Source organism: Corvus moneduloides, chromosome 3 (assembly GCF_009650955.1).
Source record: "Corvus moneduloides isolate bCorMon1 chromosome 3, bCorMon1.pri, whole genome shotgun sequence".
In the NCBI taxonomy this organism is placed as follows: domain Eukaryota; kingdom Metazoa; phylum Chordata; class Aves; order Passeriformes; family Corvidae; genus Corvus; species Corvus moneduloides.
Window position 1 is genome coordinate 34097030 of NC_045478.1, and position 19726 is coordinate 34116755.

At 37.9% G+C, this 19726-nt stretch overlaps 1 protein-coding gene and 1 long non-coding RNA gene across 4 annotated transcripts in view; both read right to left on the reverse strand.

Moving 5' to 3' along the window:
* Window positions 1-10748, reverse strand: part of FILIP1 (filamin A interacting protein 1) — a 103180-nt gene extending 92432 nt beyond the window's left edge. For 2 of the 3 annotated variants that reach the window (XM_032104841.1, XM_032104840.1), the window contains exon 1: window positions 10248-10748. The gene's annotated coding sequence lies outside the window, so the exon portion shown is untranslated. The remainder of the gene's footprint in view (window positions 1-10247) is intronic. The other variant, XM_032104842.1, reaches the window with a different exon arrangement.
* A 3751-nt stretch (window positions 10749-14499) lies between these two features.
* LOC116441994 lies at window positions 14500-19229 on the reverse strand. The gene is made up of 2 exons (XR_004239329.1): window positions 17427-19229; window positions 14500-14667 (listed from the first exon to the last, which is right to left on the reverse strand). It is a non-coding gene; the product is annotated as an uncharacterized LOC116441994 (long non-coding RNA).
* Window positions 19230-19726: the final 497 nt, after the last annotated feature.

Here is a 19726-nt window from a genome sequence, read left to right on the forward strand (position 1 = left end):
GTCTTTTTTCAGGGGAACGCTTACGATAAAGACCTGCGCTCCCGTTCATGAAATCTAAGGAAGGGCCATTTACTACCCCATTCTCTCCCCAATCTGGAAAGGCTCATAATTAAATGAAGAAATGATTTCCAGCCCTCCTGCTTTGATCTGGGCTAGTTTTGAGGCCACCTGCGCAGTTGTCACTGCTGTTCCACTGTGGCAGGGCACAGTGTGGCAGACCCACGCTGCCCTCAGCTGTGTTTCAGCAGCCGTGGCCTCTTCTGGGCAGTGGCACATACATAAGGGTGGCACTCTGCCCTGCTCCCAAACTCACCATCCCTTCTGTCTACTGGCATTGGCAACCATGCAGATTCAAAATCTCAAGAAAATCCTCCAAAGTTGTTTTTCAGGAGATTTTAAAGCAATATATGATGGCATCAGATCATCTAGAGATCAGAGATTTCAACTTCCTTGAAGACATCAGGACTGTATGTTTTTCTAATTTTCTCTAGTTTTAATTAAAGCTGAGAGTTATGTAATGGTAACTTAATTCCCCGATAAATTCTTATCAAAAATCTCAGTTGCCAAGAGATTCACTTGAGCTGTGACCATTGCTTTAACAAAGCAGGCACAACTGGAGACACTGGCTACCTGCTGAGCTTACAAGAGTCAGGCAGCACCACAGAACATTTCTGTTTTCCAGGTGCTCCTTCCTCACTGCTCCAGCAGGCACACGGGGTTTGTGTAGCCTCCCCACAGTCCCATAGTGGCTCTGGAGCTGCCCAACACCAGCTAATTTGGGCAGTCACATTCGGCTCACCCCTTCTCTCAAAGGTCCTTTTTCCTTCAAGATTAGTTTTTTCCCAGCAGTCTCCTCCTTGTACTAGAGAGCTTGTCCTGAGCACTCCCAAAATAACAACAGGATCACAAGCTGACAGCACCCTCTTTGCTCTGTGAATTACTTTTGGTACAACTGAACCGGAGCGAATGGTTTTGATTTTCCAGAAACATCTCAGAATTGACATTAGTTTGGTTTCTATCCTGGCATGGTTTTGTTCTTGAAGTTTTCTGGTCACATCCCTGGTCCTCCTCCTTCCTTTTTTTGCAGTGTTTTACCAGTATGGCTGATATATGTGACCTATAACTCAAGGCACAGCTAAGCTTCCCTCTGGCTAGCTCCTCTAAAAATACATATTCTTGTCACTCAGACTAATTCAACTTCCATTCCTACTTCTCCCTGCAGAATCTGGTTTCCAAGGAGGGCTATTTAAGTCTTCTTATTCAAAGCTATTGACATGATGTTCAATACTGCAACATCTCAGAGTGTCAAAGTCACTACTATGTTTATTCTTGTAACATTCCAGGTTGTTATTAAAAGTGGACAAGTAACTTGCTTAGAGTCACACAGGGAGTCGCTGGTGTGAAAGCCAGCAATTTAACCAGCATTCCTCCTCCCTGGTATGACAACTACCACCTCCCATTTTAAGGTAACATTATTTCAAACAACAAAACTCAAACATGACATGAATATTTTGGAGACGGAACCTGAATTTAGCAAAGTGTTTCTAGTGATAAGGAATCTGTCAGATGTCCTGCCACTCTTACAACCTTGCAGTGCAATCACACTCTTGCAGTGTGATTTAGACTTTGTTTACACAACTAATGCTGGAGGTAACTAAATTAACCCTCCTTGTGTGCAATTATGCCTCGTTTCTAGATACTCACTGCTGTCCTGGAGGGATTTTTATGAGCTGACACCAATAGCCAGCAAAATTTTTCCCATTCTACTTATTCCTTAACAAACTGTTACAAACTGTTGTGTTATGTTGAGGGTATTCACTGAAGACTTACGTAGATTATTCAGTTTATTTCTGATTATTTTCCTAGGCTTCTTTTCTGCTAAGCTAAGGAGAAACTCATTACACTGTCTATAGCTCTCACATATTTTTCTAGCACTTCATTAGTTCTCAGAGGCCTGTAGTGATAAAGGTTGTGTGGCTGATAGTGATACAGAACAGGGGCTAGAAACTTGTATCACTGCAGGAAATTTGTTTTCTTGGGATGAGGCAGCTGTGCCATTATCACAGAGAGGGCTCTGAACAGCTCCTCCTGGGCCCCCAAGTACCACAGCAATCCCGTTGTGTAAGTTCTGTAAATTTTCATTTGCAAATAGATCGAATTCTGTACCAAAGATACTTACATGGCACCCCCTCTATCTTTCTAATAAAAAGCTGTTCCAAAATCATTTGGGATTTTAGAACATGTTCTCTGAAAGCAGGAAAATCAGTTTAGGTTTATTTTTTCTCCAACCCACTATCTACTTTTAAAACCTCTGCCCATATGGGTACAAGTCAGGGTAGTTAAAGATGATGTTAACTTGGTAACTCATGGTTTAGAGGTTTAAAGTTTAGCTTTAAAACACTCAGCTTCCTGGCCTTCTGCTAAAGCACCTCTTGTGTGTCCTAGCCTGTTCTGGTCTTTCAAAGCATGAACTCTTCTTCATAAATCTCACTACCTTTCTCATTAACTTAACCCCACTGAAGCATATGGCAGCTTTTTTATTAAAAAGGCTGCAAGGGTAATTTGTATGACGTATGTGTGTGTGTGTGTGTGTGCAAGACACACCAGCTGCTCCAGTTCCTCTCTGCAGCAAGTGCTGAGTTTGCTCTAGACCGATACAATGGGATCTGAGACCTCTGTACACCACCAGCCATGAGAATTCCCTGGCCTTTTTCCCTCCACATGTACTGATGATGACAATATTCTAGTCAGAGTTCCAGTTTTAGGAACATTATTTATGTAAAGAGAAGAAGATTACCTGTCCTCAGTGGCTATTCTTAATAGGTATAAGAAATCCTGTATGGAAAGACTGACTGCCACATCCCTTTGAGTGCCACAAGGCCCCTGCTTTGTCCTTGTTTCATGCTACAGTAGTCACTAACAGGTAAATTTAGATGCTTCCACAAGAAGGGCTTTTTTAAACTAGCCTCAGGTTAACCAGAACTCCATCTAGGAATCCTGTTTGCCATATGTGCATCATGCTCTGCTCCTGATTAGGATACAATTGGAAAGAGATGTTCAATGAGAAAAGTGAACTCAGCAGTGGAAACAGTCTCCAGAGTTCCCTTCCTCAAAAGCATCATCTCTGTTATCCTTCCTTACATACTTATTTCCTCATTAATTACATTCTCAATGCTAGTCTTTCAGCTTATTGGACTACCTGGATAGAACACACTTAACATTTTTCAGAATTGTTTTTGCAGAAAGATGGCACCTCAACGGTGCCTTAGTCTAAATGTTTGGTTTTCAAACAGAATGTAGCAGGCAGAAGGAAGAGGGTGTGCACTCTGACAGCTGGAGTAAACTAAGATAAAAAATTACATACAAGATTTTTCGTCCTTATTATTCCTATTTTAGGACAAAACACATCAAACATAACAAAATCAAACAAACAAAAAAAACCTACTACAGGTGGTTTCTTTTGCAATTTTGAATGTGCCAAAGACCTGTGATTTATGTTCCTATCAACCAACTCTCAAGCCATTCAGTGTATGTATCTTGATACACTGATTATCATCTCTTGCAAAATATTCCATGGCCAGCTATGTCCAAAACTTTGTGATCCAAAGATCACAAAGACAAGGGACCTTAAAATATTTATAAATTAAAAATACTCAAGATATATGAAAATAATCAAAGCCCAGAGCAACCTGATCAGACTCTGCAGACAGTCCCACTTTGGGGGAGACTGGATGACTTCTGCCAGTTCCCTTCACCTGAATTATGGTTCTGTAAATAAATGGCACCGCTCATTCAGAGGATGTGCTACTGTGACCCTGCTTTTTACTATTTGCCCTCTGATGCCTTTTGTGCCTTGGATTCCAGCCTCTGTCTCATGCCACTTGAAGCAGCAGTGGTTCCCACAGCCAGCTGCCTCAGAACACATGGCTCCCCAGGCACTCAGGAGCTCCGTTGCCACGTGTGTCCCTCTGCGCAGAGGGACATCTTGTTCTGTGCTATGTTTGCCGTGCTTGAGGACATCTCACATGGCACCATTCCCTTCCTGCTATCTCCTGCCCAGAGTCAAAAATTGGAACATATAGTTTTCTCTAAAGAATTTGATCACACTGAGGAACTGAAATCCTTATCTACTGGAATAAAATCTATGTTTCTTTTCATTACAGAAGTCCTTGTTGAAAAATAAAAGGAGAAATAACACACTATAGAAGAACTACTGTAACATTTACCTTAAAAGTTAGATCCAAGAGGTTTTGCAATTACAGAGGGTGAGACAAGTGAGATTTTCGGGACAAGTATAAAAGACAGACACAGGAATTGAATAACTTCAGCATGAGAAATATATGCTTAATTAAATTTTAGTCAGCCCAACACTGAACTGGTCATCATTAACCACATGTGCTTTCCCACCCTTTCATTTATGCCCTTGCTTATGGCTTTTAAAGGGTTATTTTTTCAACAATCTGGATTATATATTTTAAAAGTAAGAATGTTCTTTGAGACACATAACTAGATAGTGTGAGATTTTATGAATATCCTTTCTACTATGTTCACAGATTTGAACTTGAGGATAAATTGTGTATGTTTTTTCAGTGTATATTTGTTGTCACAGTAACTGCAGTTTTCCCAATAAATGGAAATTGCATCGTTTCCTTAGCATTCAGGTTATTACACTGAAATAGCACCATGAATTCACCATTACTTCTCCCTTCCTGTTGTCAACTTGAATCTCATCTAGTTACAGGAGCAGGCACTAAAACAGGTTAGTTTAGATCTGTGCACACTAGAAAGCTGAAGCAAGTCTGCTTAGCTGCATTACATCCTGTGACTCATGCCTGTGTGGGAAAGACCTTATTTTCACAGAGATCTCTTAGATAAACAAGGCAAGTTGGCAGCAATTCGATTACACTGATGCAAGCAGTCTCTGCTTTCTGTTGCATTCATTCGCTTTGTATTTTCTGAAAAACACAAGCAGGCTGATAAACTCTAGTGAGAATTCTTCTACCAAGGACACATGAGCGTTCATTTTCAATTACTTTTTTGTATAACAGGAGCAGCCTTAAAACCAGTTTCTAAAAAAATTTCTATTCTGTTACTACAATAGAATCCATTTTTTATCAGTTGCATTTTTTTAAAGTTTGTTAGCGAAGCTGTAGCTCTTGCTGATGACAACCATAACACACTATTTAGTTAGATACCTCCCTTCTGCAAACATACAAGCCTCTAAATACTGTGGACTTCAGATAGGAAATGGATTTAGATTGCAAAATATCGCTTTTACATATGCGCTGGAACAGAGTTTTGGACAGCATAAATCACCAAACATTACACTCTTTGTCACCATTTCCCCAAAAAGGAAAAGTGAAGAAAGTAATCATTACTGTAATTCAGAGGTCTAAAAGTGTGTAAATCAAACTGGACAAGTTTATTGCAAATTCATCAAGGTTTTTGCTCTTGTTTTGAAACCCCACCAGTTTATATTTGAATGACTTCGGCCACATCTTAGATAATTAAGATTTTAATTGTCATTTTATCAGCTTTGAAATGAAACTCACTTGGACAAAGCGCAGCGATCTTTCAGATTCACACCCCCCTTTGCCTCTGTCAGCACACAGCAACCAGACGGGTTGTCCATTTAAGGGAAAAAGTACAAGCTCCAGCCTATTTCCGTGTGCTTTGGATGTGTTTGTCCCACTCCTTCAGCAAAGCATTCTGTTGTGCCAAAAAGCATTTCCTTTCTTGCAAAAGTCATGCGCACATGCACACATATACTCCCATTTCAATGAAGTTTTAATTAAGCTTTTAATTGTAGGAATTGTCACTTTCTCTGTATTTCTGAGTGTGTAAGACATTGTGGAGGATGCCACAATCTATGTAATCTTACAGATCACCTTTAGAGATACAATTTGTGTGCTTTACTTGTGGAAAAGATTAAGAGATACAGTCCAGACAAAGCAGAATGAGAATCATAGGGCAAAGCCATCTTGAATTAAAAAGAAAAAAAAGCACATCTCTCCCAATGGAGGAAGACTTTCTGTTTGCACTTATATTAGTACTTATTTTACTATGATGCTGAGAATAAAAGGTAATATAGAAAGTACAGATTATCTGCAGAAGCAGGAGGAGTAGGTGCAAAGACCTAAAATAAAAGGGAAAATCTAATCAAGTATCCCGAAATACACGATTTTCACAAATACATGAGGCATCACACATTTTCAACATGATCAGAGACTCTCATTGTCTCTCCTGAACAGGACACAGGCAAAATTGTTTCTGCCCTTCACCTCAAAGCATAACTACAGGATTATGTTACAAGTCCTAGTGTCACTAGCTTGGTATAAATACTAGCTACTAAGTAGAAAAAGAGAGGTTAAACGATCTTAATATTTTATGAATGGATTGTTTTCTCAGCTATCCAATATGCTCCAAAATGAAGAAAAGCCTGTCTTCCCCAAATAATTACCAATATTCTGCATAAAATTAGGAAACAACTTTCAGTAGAAAGCAATGAGAGAAATTAAAACAGAAAAGGCTAAAAATGAAAACTACCACAATAAGATAATGAAGCTGAAAAGTTTAGACATTTGGTCTTCTTGTTAATAAATATTTAAACTTTTCTATACAACAGAATATCCTTATTTTATCTTTCTAGCTTTCAGTATCCTGGGTTTTATATACTAAATATCTCTGGAGAAATAGTAAGTATGAATAGACGTAGTTCCTTCTCATTTGCAATGATGTTTCATCTGGCCTCTTCACAAATACTCACTTTATTTCTCCAACTGGCATTTTAGATATGTAGAAGGACAAAACCCCTACCCCAAATTCAGTTTATACTTTTAAATAACATGGCAACCTGCAATGACAGACCTTGAGAAAGGAAGGGAAGAAACCAGAAATTGGAGGAAAAATAAAATGTCTCTTTGAACAAAAATATTTGGACAGGAATAGAGATGATCTGTTTTGTTAAATGCTCTTGAGGGGACTGGAAATTTATCTGCTAATTACTGAATACTGAAACCTGATCTTAATGAATTCAAAGGAAATCTCACTCTGAACTCAGTGGCATAAATCTGACCTTTGACTGGCACAGCTCTGAGGCACATTCTTAATTTCTGCCTGGAGGTACCTGAACTGAGTTAGATAAGATTATCAAAAGCCTTAAATTAAGCATGTGTGGAATCTGTGCCAACAGAAAGATCCTGTATCAGGAGGAGTTTCACTGATACACCTCTATCACTAAAAAGCTTTTAGTATGGAAATGGCTACAGTGGTGAAATTGTAACCCAGAGGAGCAAAACAGGGCATACCAGCAAAATACAGATTTCCTAATATACTACTGCTTAGTCCACAAGCTGCTTCCAGGAAGCACACCCATTTCTTCAGGAATCCTACTTTGGCTGACATAGCTCTAATAATATTTAGTCTTTCCATGACCTTTGTGTCAGGTGTGACAGTGAGCTGCACTACAGAAAACTCAGATGTCATGAGGTCAATGTCAAGCTCACTAAAGCCAGTAGCATAAAGGATGTACCAGTAAACATCAGTAAACACCAGAGCCAAAGGTCAATAGTCTACCAGATATGAGCGGGAGGAGTTCAGGAAAATCAGGGCATATGTAAGCAGGGACAGAACAGTGCTGAGCTTTGAAGATGGATTTCAGGTCTTTGAATTTGGTGTTAAAAACAATCAGATCCTCTATAAAAAGACTGAAAGACTGAGGTGATGAAAACACTCAGTTAAGATGGTGACTTTAGCTGTGGCTAGATTGGCTAAAATTATAACAAAATTAATATAATAATTAAATAATAATTTATAAAAACTATTACTATGAAAATATTATAATAAAATCAAAAAAGCCACAGAGAGTCTGGAAGTGGATTGAGATTGGAAGGAGTACATAGTCTTTAGCACCATGAAAGGTACCATTCATTCCACAGTTATGTGAATATAAACAAAATCAAAATGATACATAAGGGAGAAAATAAATGCATATGCTGTGTCTACTTGTCTTCCACAAAAATCACTACAATGGAGTGTATTGCCAAAACATAAGTTACTTTCTGATTTGATACAAAATTGACCTTGGTTTCACTGTAGTCATTAGAAGAATTGGCTGTTTTTCAAATATGAAACCATCTGTTGAATAGCCACATCACATATTCCATAGATTTGATTGGAAAATCCCAGAGCCTCTTTGTGGACACCTGTTGAAAAGAGTAATTTTAGCCTCCTCCTCCATTTTGAAATGGAAAGGAAGACAGATGTATGTAAAACCACAACTCCGTGCGTTAGAGTTCAAAGTTGCTATTAGACTGTTCAAATGTCACTTCATGTGATAGTTATCAGGCTAATAATTTGCCTTTCGATTTTAAAAACTTTGCTAAATGTAAATTGTGCAAAAAAAAGGGAAGTTGTAAAACCACACTTACGCTGAGGAACAACTAAACCATAAAAGGAGTCAATATTACCATAGTATTTTCCCAGATTTTGCCATCCCTATTTATTCAGAAGGTTAAATTTGTCATTTCTCCACAGTTTAATTTGCCAAATACTTCATTAAAGAGAAGAAACAGTAATTTTCACTCCAATGTCAAGATGACAAAAACTGTACATATATTGTCTCAGATTAATTTCTCACTATGTAGCCTTCTTAAGAAAAAGTAACTTTCTCAGGATATGTCCTTATTAAAAAGTAATTCCAAAGTTTCCTTTTGAGATTTAGATTTGGGATCCCATAGTGCTTTAGTAATTCCACAGTAATAATTATCACATTAAATGATAGTCGCCAAAAAGTGTTTCTGTTTAGTGCTTCAGTGTGCCCCTTGCTAAGAAATAAAATGTACACTGTATTACTTTTTGCTTTTAAGAACTTCTTCCATCCTAATACTTAATTTATTTTATCATTTCACAGGCAGTTACATTCTCAGCCACCAAGTCAAAGTTGCTTCAGAGTATTTTAATTCCATCCAATCCATCCACTGCTAAGATGTGGTATTGATGTCATTTATGTAGTATGCAGGGATGCAACTAGAATTATTTAGCTAAAGGAAGACATTCTCATCTCCCTGAGGCAGTCCCAGAGTCCACAGACTGTGTGTCAAACACCACAGACAGTCAGCACAGACTCAGTTAGTTCACTCCTTCCTTAGGACAAATATTTTTTGTCTGAGACAATCCTACATAAATCTGTGAACAGGGTTTTAGCACAGGGTAAGTGCATTCTTTAAATCTCTGCCTTCATTACTGAAATCATATTGCATATGAACTCATAATCAGTATGTCTCTTAAAAATTCATGCGTACTAGATTTGTTTTGTTTGCAGAAAACAGCTTTAAAAGAGGTGGCAGGGAGGAGTAGAATTCATTCTCCAATTGATCAAACAGCTTTTGTCAGTTAAGACAATGTAAATCATACAAAGCAATTCCTCCCCTAAATTACATGACCGCTATGGGACCGTAGGATATGCATTTCTAACTGACAAACAGCATTCCATCCTGCTGTCAGGGTAAAACATCTAAGAACTGCTTTCTCATTTATTTTGCTCAAAGGAACGTACACTTTAACAACAGTGACCCAGCTCAAGCACACTTAGGTACAATAAACATAAGATCAGTCCTCAGGACTGTTGCTGTATGCTGCTAATCAAAGCAGCGGAGATGAATATTCATTCCATATAAATAAGCACAAGAGAAAGAACCAAGAGAGGCTGTCACAAAGGTAGTACAAAAGGCACCAGGTGTGTCCTGAAAGTAAGGAAACAGAAAGTACAAATGCACTGGGTCAGGAACTATTTGGTTAGTTCTGTTACTGAATGGCTGTTTCCTCTTGTTTATCACACAGGTTGTGACTGTTTTTAATAGCTGCTAGACTATCACTGGTCAGGGATGATATGTATTCTATTATTAAATGTTGATTTGTCTTCTGTCTGCATGTAAGCAGATATAAACAAGATACACATCAAAATCTATGCACATTTTTTCATATTACTGCTAGCTACTTCATTATGCTTGTTCTCAGAACTGCAGAAGTTATTTAAGCAATGCTTTTCTATCATGGAAACATAAAAAAAACTCTAAAACTTCTATCCCAGCTTTCATCTATTGACATTTCCAAATAACTCAGAAGATTGTTCAAAGAAGGAAAGAGACAATAGAAATTAGAAAAGAAATCTTTTGCAAAAAAAACACTAGAAAATAAAAGTTCTTGTAAAAAACCCAGAAGCAATGGAGAGGTTAACTCAGTCTTACCTGTCAGCAACACGGACCTAGGAATATCCTTTACACTGTAAGATTCCAGTAGCCCGTCCCACAGCACCACCACAGGAGTAGAATGATCCAGCCGAGGAGAGCACAAAGATAGAAACTTTGTCCACTTTTCTAGGTCTACCAGCAGTTGAAGTAATGAAGGAAGCAAGGTAGAGAACAGAAGACCGGAGCTGCTTCTTGCAGAAATCCCAGGCAGGAGAAGTAGGAGGTATACTCCGTCTGTGTCTCACCCAGACTTTTGTTTAAAAGTTTTTTCAACTGTTGCTAGGTGGTGTTAGGCTTTGGCAGTTTAGTTCTCAGATTGTATTTCCCCTCTTCTGGTCTCTTCACACAGTGTTACAGCAATGACTTTGTTGAGCTCAGCTCGCTTGTGCTATATTTAACCAGTGTTCTCAGCAAGTCAAGCCTGTCAACAGCTGAGAAGTTTGGAGCAGGCTTTGCTGAGTTCCTCAGCTGCTGAATTATCAGTGGATGTTGCACTGCACAGCCCAGCTACTACATTCACTGAAAGATTGTGGGGAAACTGTCAAATCCTTTTAAGGGCTTCCAGTGACTTCACAGGAGTAATTACTATTTAAAGCACTAAGTACAAGATGTGTATTTAGGCATATATTTTAGACTGCTAGAGAAAGAATACTTGTGTTCACTGCAGATGAGTTCAATTATTTATACAGTGAGAATTTTCCTAGGACAAGTAGGAAGTTTATAATTTGAAAGGTATGCACTTCACTTGAGGAAAAATTACACGTGGGAAGAACTTTTTGCAGCATAATTTCTTACAGTTTAAATATACTAAGATGACATGGAGAAATTAATGAAAGGTTTAGGGTGGAAATTTTTCACTGTGATATTTATTCCAAAGACAACCTTTTTGTCCCAGACCAAGAGCTTCCTACAGTTATTCCTACACTGTCTCTCACTGAAGAAAAGGAAAGCCACACAAATCACAATTTGTTTGATAGGAGTACTAGGAACACATTACTCCAGGGCTATATACATTCTGATGTATCCACACTCGCTTCTGGATCAAATTACTGTTCCTAATTCTAAGCCACAAGTCTCTTAATCAACAGACCAGCAGTAACACTGGACAGTTTTCAGCCCACAGACTGTCAAGATATCAAGACTCCAAAGATGTTGCGGATCTCAGACTCTGGAACCAGGTTCTACCACCTCATGGCAGAACAGCCTCTGTGTCTCTGGCAATGAAAATTCCCTACTCCAACAACTCTGTTCTCGTCTGAGCAGTACTTCAGAGTTAAATGCAGAATGAGCCTCCTTTCCTTTGGAAAGCTTTTCTCTAGTGATGATTTGTGGTATTGATCTAAGGCTAGATGAAGAGGCAGGAAAGAACACAGGAAAGAAAAAAAGTAAAATGATGCTAAAAATTTGCTTGTTGATATTTATACAGGTGGACATACCAACATTGCAGAGCAAAAAAAGATTCAAGCAGGTCATAACAGTACCCTGCAGCGATGCTGGGTCGCTGTGCAAGGAGTAGGATGGGGAGTGAAAAGGTATCGCACACAGTCTGTGACAATTTCAACATGCAGGAACATAACTGGCCACAACTAGATGAGATACCAGGGGGTGAGTACAAGGCCTTATGGGAAGCAGCTATGGGATTAGCTGTAGCCTGGTGCTCTAACCCTGTCTCTGGAATGACTTCTGCTTGATTTGTGTTATTATCTAAACAAGCAAGGAACAATGAAAAAATACTTTCATTCCCAAGTTGTTCATAAGGAGAAAATGAAGTTAATACTAGGTATCACTTCAAGTAACTGATATTTAGACATTGATGACACATTTATGAAAGCTCCAAACACTTTCATCATGTCAAATATATTTTTTTTTGGAGACCAAGTAGTAATCACTAATTTCCATTTGCATTTCAATATTTGACTTGGACAGAATAGTTAGAATGTATGAAAAATAGGAAAACTTCTGTTTTTCAGAAACAGCTATTTGGAAAATTATTTTAGAGACGATAATGTATTGGCATAAAGTTTGCTGTTATACGCTTCCACTTTGAACTGAAGCAAGATACAGATATCCACTACAAGAATCTCTAATGTAGTTCCCTCACATAAAATTTAGGTGCTCCAACCAGATGAGTAACTTTTTGACTATTCTGGCTTTAACTTCTTGCTCAAAGTGCAGTATTAACAGTACTTTATTCATTCAAGTATAATAAATCAGGCAAACAAAACAATTAACTTGGCTTATAGATCTCAGAAAAAAACAAATGATTCTCAACATTTCTCTCCCATTAGTTACTGGCACATTCACTGAGTGGAAAACAATACAACTTCTTAGGAGGCATTCTCTGCTGCCAGCCCTTGTGGGTGGGTTTCAATAGTGACCTGCTGGTGCGAGTCTGCTCATTCTTGTACACTTGCAAACTCACTCCCCAGCTGTGCACCACAAATATAATCCTCTAACACAAGGGGAATTTCAGCAAAAAAATTTAGGCAAATAGAACAGATTAGGTTTTGCAAGTGAGTCAGAGAAAATATAAAGACTTCTAGTATAGGAAGGGTGTAATTAATCATCGATACTGGAAATGTAAAGTTTTTAACTTTGTGCAATATGAAAATGGTTCACATCTAAGTTTTTCCCCAATTGAATGATGGAAAAAATAGTTATAAATAGACAGGTTGTGGAGGGTGGGGAATAAAAGGAAAAACAAAACCATGAAAGAGATGTTTTAGTTTGGCATCCTATGTTAGGTCCTAATGTCAATAAAGAGCATCATCTAAAGTCTTACTGACATACTCCAACTAAGTCCAAAAAGCAACTTCCTTATAATTTCTGATATCTCTTAGTCAAGCAACCAAGATAGCGGAGTCCAAAGTAAATAATTCTAAGAAAATTTGTAATGGAGGCCAAACATCTCAGTATTATTTCAATCAAAACAACAAAGGCCAGAGCAATGCAAATAAAAGGGAACAAAATTTGGCACTAGACAGTGAAGAAGGGCAGCAGCAGGACCTATTACCATTTTCAAAGATAATGTTAATCAGAAATACAGATGAGGGACTGTTACTGTTCACACAATCATATTTCTTTGTACCTACATTGCTAGAAAATGGATGAAAAATTTTTATGATGTGAGCTGTTCTAGAGAAATTCCAGGCTTGAGGCAGAAATTACTGGCAGAAAATTTATGGTTTTTATAGAGAAGATCAAAACAGACGTCTTCTTCTGACCTTACTGGTTTCTCTTGACCTTAAAATATATGCCTTTAAATAAGATTTTTCTGGAACACATACAATAGTATTACCACGTAATTTTTATCTCAGCTATCCATCACTTTTGTGTACAAGTATATCTCTTAGTCATAGAGGTATTCAGAGATACAGCCTACTACCTTTGTCCTTTTCAAATACTTTACATCAGCCTTAACTAGACCAATATACTGGAAACAAATCTACGTGAACAGACTTAGAGTTTCTTAACTGTATGTCCTAGGGAGCTCTAATATGTGTATAATTCTGCGTGACCAACCACTGAGTTCTTCATTAAGTTGCTCCTTAAAATGCATTGAAGTAAATAATAAATATTATAATTAGTTTCTAACCAATTATTTTTTTCATTTCCTTGAAGGGTAATGTGCCACAGTTTTGTGATAACCTGCTTTCATACTTATTGCTTACTTCCATAAATCTCTATTATTTTAGAGATAAGCATGCTACTGCTTTTAGCTTTGTTTTGGCTTTACAGTGTAACTTGTGCTTCCTTACAGTTTGTTGGAAGGGAGGGTGTTGAATCATGTTTTGATTAATATGATCTTGGCTGCACCTCCTCAAATCTGTATTTTGGGAGGGATAGGTATTGATTTTTTTAATTTTACAGCTACTATTGTCACCTTATTAAAAAAAAAGCTGACACTGCTTTTTAGATATTAGGTCTACTATATTTTCATCTCAGCACCTGCTTTTTTATAACCAAAGAAAGAAACATATTTCTGCATTTAGTTCATAGATTCAGTTTAGTTGTCTATTTTATAATCCTGCCAAAATATCCCCACCACAGTCACAAACCTCCAGGAACATTTGGAATGTTATAGTCTTTTCTGTAATAGTTTTGCATGCTTTATTAGTGAACTAAAACCGGGGTGTCTTTCATTTTGATTCTTCATATGCTGTCTTGTTGTATATATTGTCTTCAAGAAACATTTTTTGCTTTTTTTTAAAGTTGTAATTTTAATGAAGGAAACATACTAAAAGGCATGTCCATTTCAGTTATTTTATATTTCTTATTTTTCCTTTGTACAAAGAAAAGTATTGGCATCCCATTTCTTCAAATGACGTGAGGTGCAGATCAAATATGGGGAAGTTAGTTATACAGCCACATCAAGAACATCAGCAGGCCCATTGGACTTAGGCAGGCACAACGCTATCTAAAAAAAAAATGACAGAAAAAACAGTGATAACTTTAGAATCACGTTTGGACTATTCTGAATCCAAAGCCCCAGAACATGGCTCTCACTACAGCTGGGTCAAATAGAGACAGTAGCAAGCACAAGTCTGTAGGAAAGTGCCAAATCAGACCTCTGGAAATGCAGTAAATCACCTTATTGGCTTTGCTGCTGCACCCCCGGAGTGGTATGCAACTTGCTCAAAAACTAAGATAAAAATGAGCTGAAAATGGATTATTTGCTTTTAAGGCCAGAATAAACTGTTTTCATAATCTAATACAGCCTCCAACACAGGAAAGATTGTGGAATTTTCCTCGTGCAAAACAGCAAGTTGCAGTGAATTAAAGCACATTTTTGAGAAAGATTATATAAATTAAACATGGATAATTTGCCACAGCAAAGTATAAATGCAGTCCAAGAGTAAATTACACTTGCTGTTTCAAGCAAACCCAGCCTTTGCAATCTGTTTTCAGTTTGATGATGGCTGACTTCAGTTCCTAGACCATGAGATGGTTAGTCACTGGCCTTCAACCTCTCTCAATTTTCTCAAGCCTAAATAAGTCCCTGTGGCTATTAATAAACCTGAAGAGAACATGTCTTTACCAGGTTCCCCCCGCCCCATACAAATTAATAATTTTCAAGTGAAATGAAGCACTCTGAGGTGAAACACGGCAGTCTTCGTAAACTAAGAACATTAAACATGCAAACTAGAAGCAAAAAATATTTTCTCCAAACAAAACAGAACACCTGCCTAAGGGCTAGCTCCCCCAGAAGGGCAGCTCTGTCCTTGGAAACAGCGTCAAGCACTACTGGATGTGAAGCCCTGGTCCGCCATCCCCAAGAACACAGTGCCACCTATCTCTGCGTCAGGGTTAACTCATGGTGGGCGATGGGAGAGGACGGGCAGAGGGAGTTCTACTCTTTTCATCCAATTCTGCACCGTCCCTTGCTCCCGTGTTTGGTTTTCTGTGGGCTAGGGGGAGGATTCCTCCACTGCACATGCCCACACTGCAGCTGTATTTCCTATAAGACACTGGCTTCTGTCATCCCCCCAGTGGCCATTTCCATGGTTCAGTACAAGTTCTGACTGGTTACACCTTACTGCAATTAAGACATTGTAAGCCAACACTCACATCATTAGTGCTTCTGCAGATTTTACTGACAGGAGCCTAAACTCCTTATTACCTTATCTGTGGATCTCTAGGACTTGAACTGATGAGGAGAAAGAAGTGGCTAAACATATATAAGCATCCCAATAGTTTAAAAGTAGGTACCTGCCTGGAGTCCTCCATCTGGGACCGACCAGGCTAGGAAGAAGTGGTCTTTCCCAGTTTTGTCTCCCTGGAAGCCTCAGGACAAGATGCCCCAGAAATAAACCATATATGTATCCCAGATGTAAGTTACAGTCCAACTAATTTTTTCATGAAGAGCCTTTCCAGTCCCATAACCAAACTGTAGACATACACCTCTCAGACAGTCACAGCATTGGTATGAATAATTTGTGTGCAACTGCACAGGAGAAAAAGAGAGAAGGGATAAGGTGTTTAGATTCAGACACAAATCTGTGCTTGAGGAACATCTCCACAGGGGGTCAGAGGCCGAGTTTTGAAATTCAAGATTTTAATCTCCATGAAGTATCAAACACATGCCATTTTCAATGTAAAGAAAAAGAGGATATATGCAAAACAGCTTATTTGACATAATTTACATTTTCTGGTTTTACTTTCACGGATGTGGGGAAGAGGAATCTGCTTTCTACTTTCCATTATTTAAGATGTGGTGAACAATAATGAAGAGGGCTCAGTTAAATTGGTGTTCCAGTCACTTGCATCTGAAAAGACATTGCTTGCCAGTGATAGATGAAAGTACTTAAAAAGGACTTATTTTTAAGCAGTGATGTTTAGAACAGTTCTCTAAGCACAGAGTTTACTGGGGAGTGTTAGGAAAGATTCGTTTTGCTTTTTTATTGACTGTTGAAAGGGCAGAATAATATAGATAAGAAATATTTATAGTAACAAGTGCAGGTGGAAACAGGAAATTTGGGGGGAAAAAAACGGTTTTATTGCTTTAGAGTCAGTTTTGCCCATACTAGCATACAAACTTTTTGTATATTTTGGCACTAAAATTATAAAAATACTTTTGTTTTGGTTTGGTTTTGGAAGCAGCAGAAGGATTTCTATTTTTAAATGGTATCTGTTGGAAAACATTCTCTGTGAAAAAAATCTCCAAATGCTACTCCTGCTATTACCAGTAAGTCAGCAGTTGGAATTACAGAAAAAGTTTGAACTATAGCATGTTTGGACTGAATATAAAATCTGCCACCTTCAGTCTGACTACAAAGCACCATGCTGGAACATCACCCATCATATGTGACTTACTTAAACCATATGTTCATAGTGCCAAAGAGCAAACTAACAAATCTAAAGCCTTTCCTTTTGTATGCAGAGCCTATGCAACTTCTTAGGAAATCCATCTCAACCAAAACCTGCAGTGAATGTCTGATAATCTCAGTACAAACTGGTGTCCAACGCCTTTCTACTAACACAAATTATTTAGATGAAAACCCCTCTAAGTTAAAAGAACTACCTGAGACTCCTTAGTCCGCATAAGTAGAATGCAATTTTTTTAGAGAAACAAAAATAGTGATGGGAGATTACACAGGGAATCCATAGGCAACAGGGAAATGTTTTACTGCACAATGCAGAAATCAAGAGAAGGGATACAGAGGAAACTGAACCTACAATAGCAAGAGCCCTGCAGAAAGCTTCCTCATAAGGCATCTCTTCCTAAAAAAGGAAAGGGAAACAAGCTAAGAAAGTGCCTTAAACACTCCTCATCCTCTAAAGTACTGCCTTTCAGGGTAAGAGCAACCTCAACAGAATGAGGTGCTCACTGAGTTAAAGGTAAGCATCAGTCACCACTGACAGCCACTAAGTTTCCTTCCTTTTCATTACCCGACTAATTTAGCAGACCTATATTCAGTTAGTTCCTGAGGATCCCCACTTCCAGTAATCAAAAGCATAACAACAGCACAAAGATTGCTTAGCAGAGAAAGCCAGAGATAGTACTGCCTAAAGAAATTTGTAGGAAAACTACATCACATTATTCATTTTATTAGGTCACCTTTCTCTTTACAAATTAACATATTGCTACTTTCTACTTACGATGTCTTTTTTTTTTAATGGGTGTCACAGAATCAGACAACAGCTGAGATTCAGAAGAACCTCTGGAGGTCATCTCATCCAATCCTTCTGCTCAAACAAGGTGACCTAGAGCAGGCTGCCCAGCACCATGTCTAGAGACAGCTCCGGAGTATCTCCAAAGACGGAGTCAGCACAGTAAATTAACAGTACCTCAGAGCAGATTTGTCTCCCCTAAATCAGACATGAAGTTAGGTATACAGTCCGAGCTGGTTGGTTTTGCTTCCTCTGTAGTTAATCAACATCAACCATTGAGAGAAGATGACTGAACACTCATTTTAGGACAGTAAAAGTAATCTGAGGAGAATCTAGTCTGCAGCACAATTCTACATCTTATATTTTTCCCATAGTAATGATTTGGGTTTTTTCATGAATGTGTTTAGTAGTATTTCTCATGTGCTATTTCATGTAACACATTTTTAAGAAGTAAATAAAATTTAGGCTTCACAAGAAAGTGAAATAACCAGATAATTCTTTGGGGTTTTTTTCCCCAAAATTTCAGAAGTTTAACTTCAGAAGCCAGAGTTTAACTACCTAAGAGAAGTCCAAAGACTCTCTTGAACTACACATTTCAGTGATACTGAGAAAACATACAATTCAATTAATACTCAAAGCTGATGCACTTTATGCTACTTCTGTTGGATAATCCCTAGAATCCACATTAGGTCTAAGATTTCTTTAACCAAAACCAGATCTCTTTTTGGCAAATATTACTCCCATATTTCTCCTCTACAGAATGTGGGAGGCCAAGATTTTTGAGTATTTTGTGCTTCCCTCCCACATATATACTGCTAAAAATTGAGGCTTACTTTATTTTGTCATGTTTTTCCCACAATTCTTTCATATTAAGCAGATTTTCTTTCTCCCTGAGGTCTAAGTAAATCCTTCTAGAAACTGAAGAATACACTTAGGCATCTCAAACTATTCTTCTACATTTCTTTCAGAAGGATGGCCTCCAGATCATCCACCAAATGCTTCTGCATTGCTTGCTTTTTACTAGTGCTGCATCTATGATAGGTTGGGATATAAAAAAATTTGCAGAAAATAACAAATCGCCAAGGCATCATAACTAAAACTCTTTTAGGGACAGTTTACCCTTCAGAAAACAACTAGTAGATAAAAAAAACTATTAGTCTCCAGATCATAGTGACATAGTTGGGAATTAAACAGAATAGAACAATATAACCATTTTAAGCAAGACAAATCAATAAAACATTGCAGAACAAGTAAAATAAATAATTCTCAACACAGGATAACAAAGTACTGAAGCAGAACCTGAGTACCTGAAGAAAATATTAATACTTCTGTAGCTGAAAGACAGGGCTGGCTTGTCACATATGGCTGTAGTGGTCTATAAGACAAAAAAAAAAAACAAAACAACAAAAACTTGTTTGCTAGTTAGTCAAATTGCTTGCTAGTCAAACAAGGAGCAAAATTTGATGCAGAAGTCCTTCACTGCTAATATTAGTAGGAGTTGCAACTTCTCTATTAAGCAATAGGCTGACAAAAAAGAGGAAAAAAAGCTCTTCAGATACAGACAAATAAATAATCTAACCAGGAGAGGGAAGGAAACAGAAAAATGTCCTGATGCAAACACGAAAAGAAACAAGTGAAAACATGGGATGGGCAGTTTAGTGTACCTAATATATTTTAGCAGGAATACAGATGTTTCAGTGGTGAGGGCAGTCTAAGAACCTAACTAGACATAAACAACTGTTTTGTGCGATTAGTTTGGCTTACACTGCCAGCTGACACACAGATAAATGTAAGTCTCTCCAAACTCAAGATTAACAAACACTTTTTTATAGTAGTGTGAGTTTCAAGCCTTTACCTGCATTCAG